Genomic DNA, 23,446 nt, shown 5'->3' on the forward strand with positions numbered 1-23,446 from the left:
TACGGTAGGAGACAACAGGAAGAATCGCTGCAGGCGTCGGAGGGAAGGAGAATACACAATCAAATGGAATAGAGGGTCTTTCTTGAGTGAATGCTCTTTATAGAATTGCTACCCAGGAACAAGGGAAATTACTAACTTTAACCCTAGGTCCTGCACAAGGAAAACAGATCGCAACGGCTATTAATACAATATGGTGGAAACGTTTCGCTTTGAGGCACAAGATGATGCAGTTTTCCAGACAGATAAATGCTTTGAGCACTCAGCTGTAGTGCACCGACGTTACTGCTATGCAGTGGACAAAGCTTTTTCTACCAGCTATGTCCAGTGTATCATTTCCAGGTCATAAATGGCACAGGATATGGGTGGCATGACCCCCTCAAATGATCTATAATGGGAATAGGACTCCTAAATGAAAAATGCCGACCATCTACTATTTGGCATCAAAATCCATCATGATAAACCATCGAAACACTTACTCATAGATCCAGGCACTGTGACTGTGGAAATGGTCTTATATTTGTTATCCATGGCCTCCTTTCTTCTAAAAACAACTTTTAGAATTCTTATGTGCAGCCGGACTTATAAAGATTTCCTAGAATTCTGGTAGAATCCCCGGAGGCTTCGACAAGAGTGTACTTACAATGTTCCAGCTCCTAGTTGTAGTGTTGTGATGGTCTCTTGTTGCTCGTTACTGCTGGTGGGACTAGAATTCACAGAAATTGCTTCAACCAAATCAATGACCTCGGTGGTATTCGGAAAATCACCTCCTTAATTGTTAATCGCAAAGGACTTTCGCAGGAAAAACATGAGCCAACACAACTCTGGAACATGGAGCTAGAACAGGGCAAGAACCATTTTTTGGTCACCCCTTCACTGGCTCCCAGGGGATTTCCAGGGTTGTAGAAAAGCCTCTTTGATGTTAACCAGTCTAAGAAGGTAGCACCTGCACTACATAGACATCTAATGCCCGGCTTGTGGGCTAGGAGAATCAATACAGCTGATAAACCCACACGATGAAGGCCTACGAGATTGTTGTGACTTCCTCCATTGGCACTAGATGTAATCTATTTGTCGATTCGGTATGAATCTGGCAATTTTCCGGCACCAAATCAAATCTGAATATTTTCAGATTTGCTTTGGACGAATCTTATACAGATGTCTTATAGATCCATTAAAAAGTTCAATGGTTCAATGGACGTTTGATGGTTTCCGTTATTGCCAGTTTTCACCAAATTAATGAAACAAGATAGATTTTATTATGAGTTTAAGAGGCCTAGAGGGGTTTATATACCAATTTCCAGGACAATTAAGGCAACTTTGGTTTGGACTAAAATTAATCTTACAAAAAAAATTCGTAAGAGCTACGGAAGAGCGAATCTTCTAATTGGTGCCATCTCTAAAGTCAAGCTGAGTTATCAAAGATAGCAGCTATTGCCTGATTATACTCATCTTCAGAATTCATGGGGATTTAGTCATTTGCCTTCTATATTATCGCTGAGAACTATCTCCCTGAGAACAGTAACAAGTTGTTTTTTTTGTATCCTTTATCACAAATATTAAATGGTCTTATTAGAAATATGTGAGAAAATACAGATATTTCACTTTCTCTGAAGCCTTTGTTCTTCACACCTCGTGTATTCAGCACCGAAATCACAGCAATAAAAATAAAGGTTTTTTCCCTAACGAATGGCGTTCTCCGTTTCTTTTCTAGCTGAGTTGCAATGGTAATTGACAATTTTCTTCATTCAAATAATTTAGATAAGGCAGAATATTGACACATAACACAGACGATTATGAAAATTCCACGGCACTATGTTAGCAGGACGCCATGGGAGAGAGATCATTATTGCGAATACTGTCTGAATTAGGCAGTGCACAGTAGGTGAATTAATCCCCGTTTCTATCAACATAAAGAGAGAAATAACAATTTGGAGGGAGACAGGATTTCACTTACTTTCAGCATTCAACTTAATCACTTTTCCATTTTTAGCTGTATACATTTTAGTTTGTTAAATCGGGTTAACAACTTGCTTCAGATTGAAAGTTGGCCATATCTAAGCGAAAACGAGAGATGTGTAAGTTTCATAGGTTCTGTACTCTCTAAAAGCCTTTGCACCACATTTAACAAGAATTTTAGACTTTTTTTTGATACTTCTGTGACTGGCATGACAAAGAGGCGTGGCCTAAGTTTGTCAAAAAATGCACATGATTCACTTTTAATACATATGTCCAAGCACTCTAATTAAGGGGAAAGAACAGGCATATCTAAAGGCAAGAAGGTAGAAAGGCAAAATTTGGGATTCTCTCTCTTCATGACCAAACAAACATCTACTCATGAATAGAACTTTAATATACAGTAAACTGTCTATATGCATTAACGTGACTTGTGATGTAGGAGGGTAAATAACCCTAACTTTGAGCTAAGCCTTAGGGCATTGTTGAAGTGGTCCACTGGTTTTCACCCTTAAACCCATGCGATGTGTCGAAAAAAATGCTTCGTATGGCACCCAAAGGACAAGAGGTGATGTGATCAGTGGACAAGCTTAGGTCAGGGCAGGCAGAGTTCATAATGGTTAAACAGTAGTGATGTTTAAAATTCCCGTTTTGCTGAGTGAGGCCAAGCCAGAATTTTAAAAACCTGTTTGGGTACTGATGCTGGCACCAATCTCAAGTGTTATCTGTTTAAATGCTGTGGGCAAAGTAGTCACCAGTATTTAACTCACCAGTACCAACATGCCATTGGTGCTGTGCACTGCAAATTTTTGGAGGGTCATAGCTCCCAATGACTTCATCAGGGAGCGACAATCATTTCCATAATGGTGGCGCCCTGCACCTCTGGTGGCTTAGTGCTGACACAAGCACCTACCGGATTTTGAATGCCACTGCACCAACTGCGGGTGTTTACAGCACTGGGGGGCAGGGCATGGGTTTAAGACCAACCCAGCCTTCTAATGAAATTTGGGGTCGGTTCCGATGAATACTGTTAAACAGACTGTAGGTCAGAAGAGGAGGTCCAGTAACTGCGATCGATGCTAGCATTAATTGCATGTATTATCGGAGGGTGTTTTCTGTAATATGCTGGAAACCCCGCCTGTGTATGTAGAGGGATAGCCTGTGAGCCCTCTTCATACAACTCCCAAACCTCTGCACCGTCGGCAACACCAGCCTGGAAAATTTGGACTGGACCCATTAGGGAAATACCGTTTGGACTAGAGGAATGGTGATGCACAGTTGTGCATTTATTCTTACATTTATAGAAGGAGTAAGAAAAGTTTATTGTAACAGAGCTTTATAAACCGACACTCAGAAATATTTACTTCATCGGGACTGCATAAAATTGCTGCTTTTAGGTAATAATACTACCATTCATTTCTTCGTAATATCAATCTAAAATACCTGCACTTGTGTATAACAGGCGTATACCAGAAATCTGCAATCTACATTCACAGAGATTACATTTATGCAAAAATTATTTTCCGTGCAATAACAATAAAACCTGTTTCGAATTTGCCCGGAGAATGAAGGCTTCATGCAAGATCTTGATTGGTTTTGTATTACAGGAAAGCGGTTGTGTGAAATAATACTTCCTTGACCCGGGTGAAGCAAGTCGCTTGGCTCCGTCGTCCCGATGCAGTTTTATAGTTTGGCTCGGGAATCTTATGCAGTTTATTTCATGGTGCTCGCGGCTGCCAAACACAATACACTCTGAACATTTTGTGGTATTTGTGTTCTACTACACAAGAAAAAAGTTATTGTGCCAAATAAATGGAAACACATTAATCTTACCAGATATCTGAAACACCCATGTGGTCAAGCTGGCTTTCATTTACTTATAGTGATTTTTTTTAGTTTATTGTACAAATATAGTAGAAAATGACTACTACAGAAGAAGGTTTACACCTTGTAGGCTGGAGAGCTAGATACCATATGCGTATATCTGATCCACAGAGTGCAGGTGAGTCTAAATGTAATAGTTTAATATTAACGTATGCTACATAAGAGTTCTGCCAGATGGAAATCCAGAATAAAGGGATGTGTTTCTGATTAAAAGCCAACAAATTTTGCCACAACTTTGAACCAAAATGCAAAGTCACAAATAGAGGATTATTGCTGGTCCATTGATGAAATCAAAGTCAAATGACAAAGGTCCTACACCCCTCAGGATGGTAAATAGCCATGAATGACATGCAGTTGCACATAACAAGACTGAAGAAGGGGCTAAGGCTTAGTCCACATCTGTGGCAGGTTTTTCCTAAAAATGATACAATTAGCTGGAAAAAAAAATACACTACTGCTGCGGAACCTGCCAAACACAGGTTTGAAATTATCACCAGGATGAAGGGTTGTATGCAAATGAGCCTGATGAGCTCCAGGCTCCACAGGTGTTAATGGAGCCTAGAGCCCCTCAGGCTCATTTGCATACAATCTTTCATACTGGTGGTAGGTGCCCTTTAACCTAATCCCCAATACATCTATTTGGGTGATATAACAGCGTTGAAGGAGGATAATGAAAGGACTGTGGACCGGAGTTGTCCTTGAGTGAGAAGAGGGGGCATAGGGAGAAGTCGGTGAGTAAAGATTGGACACGAGGAGCAGTCTGTATGGGCATTGTAAATTTGGCAGTCAAAGTAAAGGCTTTGGAAGTTTCCTGTGAGAGAGGTAAGGGTTTTGGGGTGGTCTAATAATACGTTTATAATAAGATAAAAAAATACTACATATTACTGTGTCTGATTCTGGAAACCCAAAATACCACAGACCGGACCCAGTTCACTGCAAGTGAAAATTGCAAGGTGATAAACAGATGCATAAAAACATATAAAACCAACAAAAAAATAGTTTAGACAATGTATGCACAAATAATTAAGAACCATTTCAGGTTTTATCCAGGATTTGGAAGATATAACCCCGACTGCATAATACGCAATACTAAAACAGGCAATTATTAATAGGAATGATGCAGTCCCTGTGCGATACCGGAGCACTATTAGGCCTCCCACAATGAGCAGTACAAGCCTCTCTGCAGTCTAGCTATGTTTATTGATCTCTTTCCCTGTAGAAATGTAATTGTTATCATATTTAGGTATATTGCTTGTAGAAGTAATTACTTACATCCCATACTAAATGCACCAAACAGGAATGAAAAAATTATTTCTCATCCACGTGCCACATACATTTTACATTTTATGCAGAGGACCATTTAATAATACCAGGATAAAGTTGCCTTTTGACTACATACAGCCCTTCCTCCTTAAATGGACTGTATCAATTTTAATTATTTTTCCATATCTAACAATACGATTGGTAAGGCCCACCTGCAAAGCCCCCCACTCCTTGCGAGTAAGGTTCCCACGATCATGAGAATTAGGGTCCCATTCTCACTAATCGATAAAGCGCCAGGTCAAGGTTTTGTCCTACCGTTCTATTCGTCATGGATAACCAGTACAGCAATCGTCTGGCACTCCACTTGGTTATCAATGTCTAAGAGTGCCAGAAATAGCCAAGCAATGAGCTTGGCAATTCCCAATACTCCCAAAGCAATGAATGGAGGGCAAGACCATTGCTTGACCAGCTGCTTTGTTCAATTAGTGAGAATGGGGAACCCCCTTTCTTGTGATTTATGAGGTTTAAAGGGAACCTGTCACCAGGAGACCCATTTTTAGCACTCTCTCAGTCCCCACAGAGCATAGTATATACACGTGACCTTGTGACCTTTTCAAATATATGAATAACTCCCCACACTCGGGATTGGCTGTAGAGGAGCAGGGGGCGTCGCTAAGCCAAGTGATGGGTGTTTTCATATATTTGAAAAGGTCACATGGAGTCACAAGGGTGGGGGGGAACTGCTCCTTTCCAGCCACTCCCAGAGGGCAACTGCCTAGTCACACAGCAGATGCTAATGAAGGGTACAATATAACATATCTTTTTTTCTGTGAAACCAATTTTTAATACAAAAACACTTTGGAAGCATATGTACTATGCTCTGTGGGGACTGGGGGAGTGCTAAAAATGGGTCTCCTGGTGACAGGTTCCCTTTAAGCAGTCATATCCCCCACTGATCACATTGTTACGACTAAAAAATTTGAAAAGGCCACTTGTAACCGAAAGAGATTGTTCCAACAGCTGGATTTAACAGTCGGAATGTATCCTTAATAATGGCCGAAACCCGTAGGCCATGTTTTGTCTACCTGCATTTTCCATGGTGGTTTCTGTATTATTTTAATGTGTCGTAATAAAGAAGATTTTCATGGATAGTTTTTGGAGATGGACTTGCAAAATTCCATTCAATTGTATTGTGTCTGTGATATCAGGAACCAATATAATATTTTATCTAATGGTATTTAAAAAAATATATATTAAGAATAACTGAGGCACCAGAAATGATAAATGATCACGTTTATGTTTTAGCTAAGTCAGCACAGTTCTCCATCACAACTTATATCATGTATCATCCACCCCTGTGTAATACACCATTAACCTCAATAGTATGTGCCACTGGTTATTTACTCTCTAACATATACGGACGCAGCACAATAATAGGAAAAATCATCCAAAGTATTCTACCTCATAAACAGATGCAACAAAACTTATACAACTTTTAACTTATATTTGTTATCCACGGCCTCCTTCTTTTGAAAATCAACTTGTATAACCCTGAATGGCTCATGGGGGTGTTGGCAGAGCCCCTCATTGCTGCAGCTTCTCAGGTTGTTACATTGTCTCACCCTCACCTCTGCTCCCTCAGCATTCCCCCCTCTCTAGCCCCTCCCCCCTCCCGCCCATGTGATCTGGCTTCAAAGGTTGTTAAGCAGTTCCACTCTGACAACTGCAAACAGTCTGTAAAATCAGAAAACAGTGATGCTAGGGTAGCCCTTCAGACTTATTAGCATCATTTTGAAAGTATATTTTAGAAGGAACGATTGTTGATCTTGCGACAAATTCTTTTTGAAATTCCATGTTTTTCCAAATCCGTCAGGTTGTCCGATTTCTGTTGCGTGAAAGTCGGTGCTGATGCGCCACAATCCGAACATATGCGCCAACATATCGGGGCAATTTGGCGCAAATCAGAAATATTCAGGAAACCCAACGAAAGTGCGGCATTCGGACCCTTAGTAAATGAGCCCCAATGTTTAAAGATGTGTAAAACATACAGCATCATAGTAATTAATTTGCTGTACCTTGGTAGACGAGTTACACACCATTACCATATTACCAATTGGAGTCAGCTCGATAACTCTGGAAGTAATTTGGCCACAATTTTGGTGCATAGTGTTTGCCTTTTTTTTGCTTAGCCTCACCACCTCATCTAATAATAGGAAAAATGGTCCAAGACAAACATTTTAGTGTTTCAGGCGTATGATATATCTCCCCCCATTGTGTCAGTTTTGTTCCGGTTGTCAGCATTCAGGCCACTCATCCCCTTTTAAGAGCTATGGGAAACACAAATAACTCAAATCCCTGTGATTTAGGGTGGATTGTAAGGTAAAGTACACCTGTGTCTCCTCCTGGCTCACCCAGTATATAAAAGACATGGATAAAGTAACAAAGCCCATTCATTCAAGGGCCGAGGAAGCAGAACACATGGGATTAGTGAAGAATTGGAACATTTTATAATGTAGTGTAATTTTTCTTCCTGCACCAGAATATACAGTATGGAAAATTCAGGATGGTGTCCCGCTGAGCATAGGAAAGGTTTATGGACGTCAATGATTAGATTTCATTTTCAGGAGCTATTTGATCTGATCAAAAAACTTTAGCAGTTTGGAGCTTACATTTATTGCTGCCTATTTGTGTTAATTATTAAACCCAACTAATGATAGAGTCAGAGGAAATCTGAATCCCAAGTGAAATGAGAAACATATTGTTGCTATGTCTTAAATGGTATTCCCACAAAGATAGGATTCTTAAATATACTCAGGGTAACAAAATAACACATTATCCAATTCTACGTCATTAACAAAAATACAGGATTTCAGAGGTATAAATCCAACCTGTTTCTCTCAGTGTACCCAATTTGGTTTGCCCCTGGTTCTGACTGTTAATCTTCTTACTTTAGGGTCCAGGAGGACATATTGTTCTCCTGTCTGACGTTACACTGAGCTCCTCTCTGCCTCTAGCCCTCATCCTTGCATTCCAAGACGAGCTCACATTGAGACTTCCTGCCGGGAAGTAACACATCGTGAAGAGAGTAAAGCTACAGGCAGATAAGGTCTTTATCCAGGGGAGGGGGAGGAAGGCATATAGCAGAGCTGAGAATGTCTTATGTAATATGTATCTCATCACCCCTTATCTGTCTCATCTCTCTTTCTATGTGTCACATACTAGTAGAATGTTCAGAAGCTAGTGTGATAAAAATGAGTAAAATTGTAAAGAAAGGAGGTAAATGATGACCCTATTGTGTTACAATTTTCTTTCATGGGCAAACCACTTTAAGTTAAGATTTCCACAACCTTTCATCTCTGCTATGTAAAATAACTAGTATAGTTATAGGGAACCTGTCAGAAACCTTATGGAAAAGGTGGTTTAGTGCTTTAAATCGGCCTGTATGATTTTCAAGCATTTGGGTAAAAAATAAATAAACTTTACGCTCACCTTGTCCCTCACCGCTCTGGCAAGTGAAGCCAGAGTTTTACACCCTGGCTTAACTGTGCAAGCGCTGTAGGTACACAGATATTGTCCCGGCTTCATTATTCTTGATTTTGAGTCTATGGTTTTGCAGGTGACTTAAATAAGTTTGTGTTACTGTGTCTTATAATGGTCAGAGTTTTCTTTAAATTAGAGGAGAGGCAACATGCATATCTGTTTTCCCCATTGCCTAAAAAAAAAGTTGTATCTTCTCAACAAGGATTAATACCCTCTCTTCAGCTAATGATGGCTTACTTTGTTTGAAACAGATTCGAGATAGTAGTTATTCTATTGGAGGAGAGCTAATATGCATACCTATTCATAGTATCATAGTTTATATGGTTGAAAAAAGACACCTGTCCATCAAGTTCAACCAATCTCTACAATATAAAACAGCAATCTGATTGGCTGGTACGAGTTGAGTTTTCTTCGTTTTAAGAAAGATAATATAAGTTACTTATAAAAAAGAAATATAAAAAAAACTAACTACAGAATATGACAACTATTTATGCCCACAGAAAACTGTATACACTACTTTATTATCCTTCCAGAACAGCTAAAATTATTTTTCATGTCAGTTCAACTCATGAAAAAATAATACAAAGACAGTTGGGTAGAAAAGTCCCCCAGCCCAGATCATCGATCTGTAAGTCCAAATGGTTAAACTGTATAAAAATTGTTATCATGCAAAACAAAAAATAGCCTAGAGTAGAGAAAGACTGTAGTGCTTACGAAATCCGTCTCACCAGACAAATAGTGAGGCTGCCCAACGACATATGATCGGGTCCAATACTTATCAATTGTAAGCTCCCCACTATCTGCACGTTGCATCTTCCTCCATACTTCACTGACTGAGCGATTACCCAGCTGCCCTGTATAATATAAATATGGAAACTGACACCTCCCTCCACATCAGAGGTACTATTGTGAGGCTAGACTGGTCATTATAACTTTACGTCAGGAATTATTTGACAGAAGAACCAATCTTGACTTTATGGGACCTCTCCCCACTCATAGGTCCGGGGGACAGGGACATTTGGTGTAGGGATAGATTTAAGTCAGGCAGCTTCATCGGGGAAAGGCTCCAAGGCTAGGCATTCAGGATGTAACAGTGCATTTGTGTATTCAGGATGACCGAGAAATAATCACCTCGATCCCAAGGTTATCCCCTGTTTCCATTAATAAACCACTTACCCCTTCTGCCTTGTTTATCTATCCTTCATGCCTCCTAGGCTCTACTTTTCCCTTGTACACCCTCTGACATTGAGTGTATACTGACTAGAAGTGAAAAGACACTTTGAATAAGGCGATGTCTATGAAGAAACCGTGTCCGGGTCGGAACCACAAGGTTAGAACACGATTTCAATAAATGTCTTAATTTCTCATTCATTACTTGTGGCACCCCCTGGAGACATTTTGCAGATTACCTTTGTGCACTAGGTATTTACACAAACTGTGTTTACTAGGTAGCACAGTGTTGCACGGTTTTTTATCTGGTGGGGCGTATTCTGCCATTTCTGCAAGCACTACAGTATTTCTACACATTACTTTAAATATTTCTTCTTTTATGACCATGATAAGAGTTAAAGAGGACCTGGCAAGGAAAATTGGAACACTGAACCACCCACAGTTCCCTAGTGGTTTAGTGTCCCAAGTCGCCCTTTAGCTAGTCTCTCTGTGCCTGCTTAAATACTTACCTTTGTCTGGTGCTCTCGGCGCCTGCTTTGTCACACAGTGTAACCTGTGTAGTATACCCTTCACTGCGCATGTGTCCTGTGCACTGTCATGTGTCATAAGTACTGCACTTGTGCTAAGAAGCTGGGGTGTACTACTCCGGCTGAGTAGGGGAAGCACCGCAGATGGGTCTGATGCACCAGACCTATCTTTAGGCAAGTATAAAGGCTTTGCTTTTTTTTATTGTTTTTTAATGGTGGACACAAGGGGGACTAACTAAAGGACATGTAGCGACACTAAACCACCGGTCCATAAGGTCCTGTTGGTGGTTTAGTATCCAATTTCACCACCTGGACTTACTACCATTTTTTTTAACTTAGAAACAAAGAGATAGTTGTCTATAAATCTCTTACATCTTCGCACAGCAAACCATGTGCACATTCTCCACTTAAATAAAAATAACCCACTGCGACATCAGAACACTTAGCTGATGGGTTTACATCAGAGAAAAAGGAACAGACTATAACATGAGGCTATATTTGGAAACTAAAATTTTAGTGGAATGTCATCATGAAACATTATGTATTCAGCGCTTGACTAAAATGATGCATCTTTTTCAGTGGTGTTATTTATTTTTCCAGAATTACTGTACTTTTTTTATTATTGCAAAATGTACATATTTATGACTAATCTGCCAATATTATATCTTTCTCCCATCAGGTGAGTTATAAGAAAATCTTTGTGTCAATCGACAGTAAAAAGTTAAAACATTGTTTGAGATCTTTTTCTTCATTTTTAATTTTGTCCTTTAATTATAAGTTTTTCCAGCTAAAACCTTTTTCACCAAAAAAATATAGATGAACCTAAAGCTAAGACCATTTGTATTTTTTTTTTTTCCACTGAGAGCCACTTCCCTGGATAGATCACAATTCAAATTTGAGGATCTTTGGCCTGTCTGGCTTGATTTCTGGGAACAGGAACTAAAAGACCTCGGCAATTTATTGAGTTCCTTAAAGGCACATTGTCACCAGCTTCAACACCACTAAACTACCAGCACCCTTTCTAGCTTTCCCTTTTTTTATGTTGAGTCTTGCTTGTTTACATATATACCACTGAGCTTAAAGGGGTATTCCCATCTATACTTTATGACATATCCGCAGACGAAAGATATGGGCCCCACATTGACCCACACGTATCTCAGGAATAAAGTGTAACTTTAAAGTCACAGGCGGTCCCCTACTTAAGGACACCCGACTTACAGACGACTCATAGTTACAGACGGACCCCTCTGCCCACTGTGACCTCTGGTGAAGGTCTCTGGATGCTTTAATATAATCCCAGACTGCAATGATCAGCTGTAAGGTGTCTGTAATGAAGCTTTATTGATAATCCTTGGTCCAATTACAGCAAAAATTTTGAAACTCCAATTGTCACTGGGACAAAAGAAAAAAATTTGTCTAGAACTTCAATGATAAAATATACAGTTTCGACTTACATACAATTTCAACTTAAGAACAAACCTCCGGACCCTATCTTGTACGTAACCCGGGTACTGCCTGTACTGACAAAAATAGTGCTAGCACTGCTGGAGAGAGCCTTTGATAACAATTCTAACACTACCTGTACCATGCTGCTGGCTTCTTCCTAACCTGAGATATATCTGGTATATATAACATTAGATTAATATTCAGCCATTCCTGATGTGGGTGGGCATTTTCTGGTTGTGTCATCAGCTCACCCCACTGAAGCCAGAAAAAGACAGTGGTGCAGATTTATCAAGCAGTCTGAAAGTCAGAATATTTCCAGTTGCCCATGGCAACCAATCACAGCTCAGCTTTCATTTCACCAGTGCTCATGAATATTTTAAAGGGGAGCTGTGATTGGTTGCCATGGGCAATTGGAAATATTCTGACTTTCAGACACTAGATAAATCTGCCCCAGTATGTTTGTAATTGGCCAATCTGATACATTGGATGAGTCACATTGTTGTGATATCACTGAAGGTCCTTTGCATGAAACTAAGTACTTTCAAATGATGCAGGCCAGCTTCTTTGTAATTGGCAGACCTGAAGCATGTGATGAATCCCATGCTTATGACATCACTACAGGCCCCACAGCCTCTCTCAACAAGCCTCCTGTCTTCTCTAGCTGTACTATACAGTTTTTCATGGCAACCAGAAAGTATGGCAATTAGAGATTAGCCTGGGCAGCAAGGTAAAACCTTTGCTTGCTGCTAAACAGCTGAAGATATGTAATTATAGTAGATTAGATAATTGCTTATTTTTGCTTAGTGCAGAGTGAGGCATAAGTTTTTATACTTTACAGTTGTACTTTAAGGTCCACTTCTTCCCGCAGCCAGGATGAAAGGAAATAGTGCCATACATGCGTGATCACTCTACATTCAACTCTATGGGAACATTGGCATGAAACTTTACTCTCTGTTGTAACACATAAGGTATGTAAACCTGAAGAGGATTTCAAGGCCAGAGATTGCCTTGAAGGGGCTCAAAGTGAGCCAGACAGGGGTGGGGACAGGCTTCGCCAGCGCATTGGCTATAGTCAGCCATATAGGTCCTGCCACAGGATATAGGCAATTTAGGATATAGGCAAACAGAATTGCATCAGTACTTGATGAATACCCCACCTTGGTCTGCATTTCCATAAATGTAAAATACTATGCAAGAGAATACAAATATTAAAAGCATAATACACACATATACATTAACCACTAAAAGTTACCTAAAAACAATTGCAGATATAGCTCATTCAACCAAATCCTAAAGGTTCTGCTCTTCAACTTATTTTCCATACTAGGAAATAGGGGCAGTTTTTAATTATAGTGAGCAATGAAGTATGTCCGGCATCAGTAGCCAGTGCCAGCTAACAGACACACGGCTGTGGGAAGCATACTTTGCATCAATTAAAAAGATGGTATGTCATTAATCCTTACTGTCAGTGTCCAGGTTTACGCAGTTGGCTTGTTCCTCCTGTAGTTTGATGCATATGTTTTCAGATCAGAAGTAGTTCAGCTCCAAAACCACAATTTACTGATTAATGTATTTAACCTGACACCTGACGGGAAGATTGGTGGAACCTAATGGCTTTATCCCACGATGATCAGCCAATGGATTTGAATAGTAATTGGAACACATTTCCTTATTTTTCAAACGTTTCATAGGCAAAAACTTTCTTACCAGTTTCTCAAATTTTCTGTAATGGTGATTTTTTTACTATGATGCAAAGAAAACAATTTCTAAAATGACATAGCATTATCCTTTGAGTAGTTACTGTCACAAAAAGGCAAGTCACTGTGATCCTAACATACAAAACTTTTATCATTGGAAAGTTTTTTATGGAACTTTTGCTTATATAGCTGACGGCCAAACACTGGTTGACCCCAGTACTCGTGCATGCTTGTACACCACCGGCACCTCCTATGAGACACCACTGGCAGTAAATTAAACCAAAAAATCTAATCAAATTGAAATCCAAAATACCCAACATTTGACAATATCTTCCAGAAATAGGACACCCCCATATAGTCTAGACCCACCAAATAAGGAACGCACATAGGACAAATTATCATTGATCATCAAGATCTACAATGTTATTTGTGTAACAATTCATAGCCATTGGGGGAACATTTACTATGCATTGCCCACCAGTTTCTAAAAAAAAGTCTCAATCCCGGAAGAAATCCGCCAAGTAGGACGCCAGCTGGGAGAAAAATTAAGACTGGCACTCAATATGCCAGTCTTAATAATTCCTTCCCCGTCTCCAATACTGCAGTCTTCTCATTAGGTCTCCTCAGGCAGAGGACCCTAATAAAAAATATCTACATCCCCTAGAACTATCCATCAATCATAATTTCAAAGATTTTGGCAGACTCCCAGCACCCAGGAGAAGGAACTGCAGCTCAGTTCCCTGTATAGTGGTGTCCAGAGCTGGAAACTACATCTAAGTGCCTTTTCACTTCTATGTTCTCATTCAGGTCCAGAAGACTGCCAAAAAAGCAGGTGTCCTAAAACAAGAATCGGCACATGTTCATTATTTTACTGGTTGGTGTAGGAGTAGAGCTGAGATAGGTTAAGTCCTTCCAGTTGGTTATCTAGCCTTGTCATCATGTCTGCTCTAGCTACTTTTGATGAATATGAATGTCCATTTATTTTTTATCAAAGATCAAGATAACAAATCCCATCTCCCTGGTTTGGAGGCTCTCAAGTCTCAAATTATGACTTCCCAAACTGCTTGTCTTATGCTCTTAGGACTTCATTGGAACCCAATGGGCTTCGTTAGAGGATGGCAGATCTCGAATGGCAAGTTACTTGAGGGGGTTGCTAGCTTAATGGGGTAAAACCTGGTGACAGGTTCAATTACTCTCCATTATTTATTTAATTGAAAAATGAAGATTTAAGTTTTAATGCTAAGGTCAACTTTACAAATACTAACGTGAAAAAAAATTCATGAATATTTCAGAGAGCCATCCAAGGTATAACTTTTCCGAGAAAATAAATTCTTACCTCTAGAACATTTACACATATAGTAAAGAGAAAAACAAAAACTATTTGTACAGAAATCGGCAGAAGTCCAGAAAAATCATCTGGGGGCTAAGAGTTCTGCACCTTGAATGCATAATGAAGACAGAGCTAAACTGAAGTAATATTGCCCAAAGAATAAATTAGTGCTCATTCTTAATTAAACCTTAGTGTGGTCTCCTGCAAGCCATCCCAACATGCTCCGAGCAGCTCCAATTACATTAGTATTCTTCTCCTGACCAGACTGTTTTATTGTGAGGCACACAAATGGATAGAATGTCAAAAAGGAAAACTCTACCTACAGCATCTCATCTATTCCATCTATCTGTTCAATTGCAACTTCATTAGGAATGCTTTAATTGCACAGAAGCCGACATTTTAATGAATCAAATGAAATGTGCCCAGGTAGAAAATTGCTGTTCAGTTTTACAAAGGATAATAAAACCATTTTAAACTTTGGTCTTCTAATTTGGCTCAGTCAGGGGAAGTGAATAAAGAGGAGATGTGTGTTTTAGGCAAGTAGACATTTTGTCGGAATTGCTGAATATGGCATATTTGAACAACCCACTAAGGGCCTTAAGTGTTACAGCTAGTTGTTAACGATGTTAACATTCCAACCACTAGAAATGGGCCAAGACCACAAAGCATTGAATAGTCAGTTGTTTACTAGTCGTTTCTTCCCGGGAACAGCTCAGCACCAGACACAGCCACTACTAAAGGTGGGGAGCCTTATGTATTTCTGTGTTAGAAGTTGGAGCCCCACTAATATTATATATTCTTTATAATCAGAACACTCTCAAACACTTTATTCTGGAAAAGGAATATTCTTGTTAGAAGTGATCTTAAAGGAAACCTGTCACCAGGTACATACCTTATTTTCACTAAAGACAGGTTACAGAAGCCCATTACAGCTGCAGTGCAAATATGCCTTTCTGATTTGCATTACAATTACCTTGCACTCTGACAAAATCCAATGTGTAGTCCCAGGGGTGGGCTTTTGTTTGAATACATTTAAAAAAAACAACACATGACTTGTCTGTGTTTCTAACTCCTCAGTTCTCAACCCCCACCTTTGTGCTCCTGTACAGCTCCTCCCTCCTTCAGAGAGCCCACAGCCTGGTGAGCTAACCTCAGTGGGAGTGGGAAGAGCTTTACAGGTGCACAAAGCCAGGGGCTTAGGAGTCTGCAGCACAGACAAGTCACATGTTGTTTTTTGAAATGCATCCAAACCAAAGCCCAGCCCCTAGGACTACAAAGAGGATTCTGTCATGGTGCAAGGTAATTGTAATGCAAATCAGAAAGGCATATTTGCACTGCAGCTGTAATGGGCTTCTGTAACCACCTGTGGGTGCTATCCCTTACACACATTGGGGCAAAGTCTACAGTGGCATGTAACTGCCAGCGGAGCATGTGTGCTGGCATTTTTCTGAGGAATTGATGGCTCCCTGTGATGTTCAATAGTCACCCAACTTTTTTGGAAAACAAAATGCAAATCTCATCACCATCAATCCAGTGATTATCTTTTGATTACTCATGGCATGGGTGTCAGTCATGCCAGGTTATCATAGCAAATAGCCTGCTCTTCAAGGACATATGAATTTAAGTTTTATATTTACTGCAGCTATTTACTGTGTGCTTCCCTGGCTCCGGATCATCGTGCCCGAGATGATTATTTGCTGGGTGTTTGTGGCCAGACCTAATGGCATTGATTCCTTTCCGAACTCCTGTTTAAACCACTATTATACTGGTGCTTTTTTAGAATCCTCTGACAACTTAATTTGTTACCTAATTTATCTGCACATTCCTAGCAGTGCTCATACATGCTCTTAGTTAGAGATTACTCTAAAAACAACTTATAGAGAATATGAGCAGCAAAGTTTAACAACAAGAATGCACCCAAAAAGGGGGATGGAAGAACCGTGATTGATAACTTAAGCTCAAACAAAGCTTTGTTGGGTTCTAGTGTGGTGTTCAACTTCTTTACTCCATGTGATTTTGCTGTTGCTTCACTTATCCTGGTTTACATTTCCCAATGACAATTTAATGATTTCCCGGGGCTGATGATGGTTGTTGAACCAACGCATGCAGGGGCGCAAAATGAAGGGTTGCAGAGGGTGCGGTTACACCCGGGCCCAAGAGGCTTAGGGGGCCCATAAGGTCTCATTTTCCCATATGAAAAGACTAGTACTATAAACTATACATTATAGTCGGGGGCCTGGCACAGACTTTGCACTGGGGCCCATCAGCTTCAAGTTACGCCACTGAACGTGCATGGTTTATCATTGTTGGGACATTTCCTGGGCATGAAAAGTGAAGAGAGATCTGATCACCACAATTCTTTTTCATGTATTGTGTGTAAACTGTACTTTATGTGAGCACCTGTCACTATAGAGTCTTCTCCAGAAAAGTTAACACTTCCTTGATGGGTGAAGAATAACTACATTCCTTTAGAGTGAGTTTGTTCTGACATACTTGCTACAAATGCTTCTGAGCTGAATAGACATGCTTGTTTCAATTTAGTCATTCCAGGTCCGGTCCATTCCACCAACACATAGAGCAAATTTAGTGGAACAAACTTGCTGGTGGGCAACAGGTTTCGGGGATGATGTATCATACGCCGGAACATCATGTAAAACCTGCCCACCTCACGTGCCAGATTTATAAATCCAGCAGGCAGCTGATCCACCTGATATTTCTATGTCACGTCTTGCCTGGTGTAGAACTGCACTACAGCCTGGTGCAGGGTATAAGTAGTGTGCAGGCTCAACGCCTCCATGACCCAGCAACACCCCCTCCCCACCCAAGAGGCGTAGAGGGGGAATTATTGTACACCAATCAGGGATGCAAGTGGTGACAAATTCCCCCAATGTTTATCAATGAGGTAGGTGCCAAAGTTTGAAGATAAAAATATAAGACTGTTTTCCAAAAAATGTACAGTATCTATGACCAAAGGCGATCGTACATTTATATCAAACATACATATGCTGTCAATTGATTTCAGGAAAAAAAAAAGAAAAAACTATTTAATTCTCAACAGGTGCAAAGTTAAAAACGAATCCCTATTAAATATCTCCCAATTCTGCCGTCTTTCCCGCTCTTTCAAGCTCGAGAAGAGAAAAGTAAATCACTAGAGGAGTCTGTGATATATATATCCTCGGAACTACAATGATCTCCCCAGGGCTCATTCATTCTGTAACCTTTACGGCTTTCAGGCGTAAATGGCAGAGGTTTACCTTGGGTTAGACTACATTTTAAAGGAGAGGTCTCCGAGGTGGCACATTTCCTATTAATTCAGTGTGGCACATTAGTGCCAGTAGAATTTTTCTTCTATAAAATGCAAAATTATTTAAATTTATGAAGTAATTATAATACAGGGGGATAAGCCATAAAGTTTTTTTTTTTCAGTGCATTTCACAGTAAGCCTTTTTATTGCACTGATTGAATAACTAAAGTATTAAAATTGTGATTTATGAAGATATGCTAATTGGCCAGGTTTTGAAGAAAGTCTCATTTGCATTACAAACAGTACAATAAGAATTGAACATAACGTTTTGTGCGCTACATTATTCTGCTCGGGATTTGTATCAACAAACTATCTCTCAACAGCAACAAAGAAGTTGTGTACAAAGAAAAAAAACACACATGATCAAAGATCTCTTCAATTACTTCCTAATTCTGATTTAATTTCTCTCCCAGGAAGCATTTCCTTGCCTGCAGCAACGACTGAAAGCTGGTTTTGGGGCGTATTATGGGATCCCTAAAGATGTGTATGAATAAATATGCATGAGATTCATATCCAGAACTTCTCCTCTTCGTGAACTTATTACTCTCTGCAATGTGAGAAAACTCATCACCGTTCCTCTTTTGTATACAGGTGGAACATTTGTACCATATTGAAAAGACTCTCGGAGGGGAAGTCGATGATTTCGGCAATCGAAGACGAACATCCAGAATCACTCGGTAAATTATAAACAGACAACAAAAGTGTATTTTATGGGTTTTAGATTAAAAATATATCATTTTTTTAAGTGAAACAATTGAGTTGCCTTTTTGAATATCTTCCAATGCAATCTATTCTACTGCCGGGAGAACATCTGAGAGGAGTTCTTCATTAACAATAGTGCCTACCGGGATAATTCACTGGCAGGGATGAAAGGGAAAGACAACAATGCAATGAAGGCCAGTTGACAAGGTAAATATATAATGAGCTACAAGGCTTTATGACATTAAAGCAGTTGGTTAAAAGGAAGTGTGTACATTATAGGTCAGGTCTTTATTATAGAAGGACTTAAAAAACTGTTGAATATCTAAATAGCCATCATCTGTCATAGAAAAGCACAGAGATGCTTGCATTATCCTTGTATTACTGGTGATATAGATAGATAGAAAGATAGATAGAAAGAACAATAGAAAGAACGATAGATAGAACGATAGATAGAACAATAGATGGAACAATAGGTAGAACGATAGATGGATAGATGGATAGGTGAATTAACTCACTTCTGGTGCCTATGGATGAAGTGCTGCCCTTTTTTGTTTTAGATAAATAGACATACATGAGATATATAGCTAGATATGAGATAGATAGATAGATAGAGAGATAGATAGATAGATAGATATGAGATAGATAGATAGATATGCGGATAAATAAAACACAAGTCCACACATTGTAGATGCTCTGCATAAGGAGGGGTGCAACTCCTCCACAGGTACTTGCTTGGAGCTTCCGATACTTTATTGAGACTATGGCAACATTTCGGTGTCAATCACCTTTATCATGCTTGATAAAGGTGATTGACACCGAAACGTTGCGACAGTCTCAATAAATTTCACTCTTTTTGGAATTCTGGACTGTTGGAGTTCCTGTGTTTTTGCATTTTAGCTAGCTAGAAAGATCCTACTTCATGGGTAAATCATCATACTTTTACCCTAGATAAATGGACATTCGATAGATAATATATAGACTACTGCATATCACACCACCTGCGCCTTTTGTCTTAAATAAAGTGCTACCTACAGCCTCAAAATTCTGTATCTACTATTTATAGATCCATTTATTCAGACATAGAGGAGCAATGGTGTCTTTTAATGTAGCAGAAACACAGGTTATGCCCACATAAATATGAGATATATAGATAATGTGAGATAGATATGAGACAGACAAAGATATACGAGATGAGATGATTGCTAAATAGAGAAAATGGGAAAAAAAGCAATACAGTCATAGAAAAGATGTGTTCTATTCCAGGACAAGATCCAAAAGGTCCAATTGTAATAAAGCATAAAAAATAGGCACCTCTCTAACTTTAAAAAGTGAAACTGGTAAGATAGTGGAAAATTTTGGATGAATAAACCTACCAGTTTTAAACTGTTTAAAGTTGGAGTGCTGTAATTTTTTTTTAAAGGATATAAATAGAAAATTGAATGAAAAATAGGACATCAATACATATGAAATAGAGAGATATTAGATAGATATCATAGGAAAGTTCATAGCAGCACAGACAAAAAGTTCCCAAAAAAAAACAGCAGTCCAGTGTAAAATCTGTGGTTTCAATACATGTTCAATGTAACATTTCAGAACCAAGCTTGAAAAAGGCTCTGTGTGAGGCAAAACATTGCATTGGACACAGATTAAATCCACAGATTTTTCACTGGATTTACTGGACTATTGTTTTGTTTTTTAGGAACTAGATACTAGGGACTTGACACAAATACATAGACACAAGTTAGATACAAGATATCTTTATATTTATATCATATCTATTGGCATGATCTGTGTGACAGGAACATTAAGTTGATATATTTAGATCGATCCATGAAAAAGCAGCACTCCACCCACCCTTAAACAAAATCTACCATTGTAAAAATACAGATAAACTAGAAATACTCCACTACCCTTTATCTTGATGCCGGCACTGTCCATTGCTAGACTTCACATGCAAGGATCACATAGAAAATAAACTTATAATTAGCAACACGGAGCAAGGGGGAAAGATGTCCGGCGCTCCAGGTTGCTAATTATGCATGTCCCTGCACTTCCCTCTCCCATGGATAGATAGATGTGAAATCATGCCTCTCGTGTGGTGTCACTTCGTTCTCCAATGCTCCCAAAAAGTGCAGGGGCGTGCATAATTAGCAGCCTGGAGTACCAGACATCTTGTCCCCTCACTCCGTGCTGCTAATTATAAGTTTCTTTTCTAGGTGATCCCAGCATGTCAAGACAAGCGGAGGACAACACCAGGATCAAGATGAAGAGGAGTGGGGGTGAGTATTTCTAGGGTTTTTTTTGTGTTTTTGGAATGGTTCAGTTCCTTTAATTGTTCTATTCTTGTGCTTCTCTGGACTGTCTTTATTAGATAGATAGATAGATAGATGAAAGATAGCTGTGAGATAGATAAATACAGAGAAGCAGGCATCACTCTAAATGTTCAGTGAAAGGTGAAAGTTTATTTCACATTGGCTATGAAATAAATATTCTATCTATTCCTCTATTCTCTCTACATCTCTCTCACTATCTATCTATCTATCTATCTAAGGACCTGTAGGTTCCTCTTATAATTCTTTATTGAAGGAACTAGACACCTTGAAAGCACAGAAATCTGGAAACACAGACACACACCAGGCACATTTAACCATTTAGAGCAACTGGGCCTAAGCGTTAAAACACTACAATATTACTGAAGTCATTTGCAGTATATGTTCCCTAAAAGAGAGTAATGAAGCTGGTGGCTATGAAGTGAAAAACAAGCTCTGCCATGTGAGCTTTTTAATATCCTGTCTACAAAATGAAATTTTTTTCATGTTTCCAGTTTTGAAACCCAGTCAAATATCCATAAGGAAGTAAAGCGTAGCACATGGCAAAGCGACGGCTCATTTTAATAATAATGGACAGACACCGCTGAAAGCAAATGGAGGCTTTTGCACTGCGCTCACAAATTGACCCTCACATGAAATAAAGAGACGCTTTACCATAAAAATGACTTCACTTAAAACTTCAAAAATCAAACTTTGCTGAACTAAGAACTCACATTAAATTTTCATTCTATTCACAACTCTTTAGCGATGCTGAACGTAAAAAGCAAATATGATGACACCACTAAAGTTTCATTATGACAGAGTGATTGATACTTTCATTTCAAAACTGTTCTGCTCTTGACCCTTAGCGTATGGCTCCTCTTACTAGCCGGCTGACACATGGAAAAAAAGAGTGCGCTGGCTGAAATCGAAATGTCTGCAGCTGAATAGCATCGGCATATGCAGTCTAGGAAGAAAGCCCTGGGGGATAGAGTCCTGGCTCGCGGGTGGTAAACTTTTGTGATAACATTTTATCTGAAAACTCTAAGCTGTCACAAAAGGGAAAAATTATACTGGACCATATGTAACCCTTTGAGTCTTGACAGTCTGTGAAAAGACAATATGTGACATACATAACGTCAACTTATAGGACCTAGATAATAAATGAGAATGACATGGCCAGATGGTCTTCATTGGGAAACACAAATACATACACACACACACACATATTATATATATATATATATATATATATATATATACATACATATATACATATATATATACACACACACCCTGTTTTTCCAAAAATAAGCCGTAGCATAATCTTTCAGGATTTTTGGAGTAAGCCTGAAAAATAAGCCTTTCCCTGTAAAATAAGCCCTAGTTACAGTTCACTAAAATTAAAAAAGTGCCCAGACAGATATAAATGAAGAAATGTACAATACAGTAAATAATAAATAGAATAAAGCAGCAAAAATACCCTTTAGGGTGCATTCACATGGACATATGGGGGACATATATGTAGCCGCAAATTTTTGGATGTGTCCCCCCACAGTTTTCTATGGCGCCCAGGCTCGGTACGGTGAGCACATGCTAGAACATGCCTCATCTTTGGCTGTAAGAACGGCAATGAGGCACTTTCTCCTATGGAGAAGGGAGGGGTGAGCAGAGCTCATCTCTCCTCCTCTCTAGCGTGCCTGATGTTTGCCCACCCATAACCTTGTGGGCACACTTTCGTGTGAATGCAGCCTTAGACCCTTTATCAAGAATATACAAATATAAATGAGAATTTAAAGTAAAAAACCCCACAGGAAAAAGAAAAAAAGATTTTATTTAGTGCCATACCCTCAAATACAGATGGAGTAGTCCTGCCAGTATCAGTCTTCTCTGGAGCCCCAGGATTGAAGCTGCTTCCAGTCACCGGACTGGAGCCAGCTGCTACGCATGACTATAGTGGAACGTGGCGGCAACGATGAGAGCCCATTTTTGTTCAAGAATAAATATGGATTGTTGTTCCTGGGAAATTAATACATGCCCATGCCAATCTTTCGAAGCTAGGAATTTTTTAAGATCTCTTCATATTTTTGGGGAAACATGATATATCAAATCAACTAAAATAATTAAACGGTAAAAAAAAAAAAAAAAAAAAAGAATAGCATGTTCCATTCTCAGTCTAGCAGCTGTACCATAAACTAAGCTAATAATCTGCAGGCATGGCTTCCACGACATCTATTTTAGTGAGCGCTTTGCCTGCAGTTACACTCACCAGCCACTACACAGCACCCATTGCTTCAGGCTCACTGATCTGTCATTTTTCT

At 39.3% G+C, this 23,446-nt stretch overlaps 1 protein-coding gene and 1 long non-coding RNA gene across 4 annotated transcripts in view; both read right to left on the minus strand.

The window, feature by feature from the left end:
* Positions 1 to 23,446, minus strand: part of MACROD2 (mono-ADP ribosylhydrolase 2) — a 1,393,268-nt gene that overhangs the window by 673,614 nt on the left and 696,208 nt on the right. The gene's annotated exons all lie outside the window — the stretch shown is intronic.
* The window catches only part of LOC140120448 (uncharacterized), a 132,147-nt gene that overhangs the window by 54,090 nt on the left and 54,611 nt on the right, over positions 1 to 23,446 (minus strand). Inside the window, exon 2 of the long non-coding RNA XR_011853797.1 lies at positions 1,955 to 2,054. This is a non-coding gene — a long non-coding RNA (uncharacterized lncRNA). The remainder of the gene's footprint in view (positions 1 to 1,954; positions 2,055 to 23,446) is intronic.

This window comes from Engystomops pustulosus, chromosome 3 (assembly GCF_040894005.1).
Source record: "Engystomops pustulosus chromosome 3, aEngPut4.maternal, whole genome shotgun sequence".
Lineage (NCBI taxonomy): Eukaryota > Metazoa > Chordata > Amphibia > Anura > Leptodactylidae > Engystomops > Engystomops pustulosus.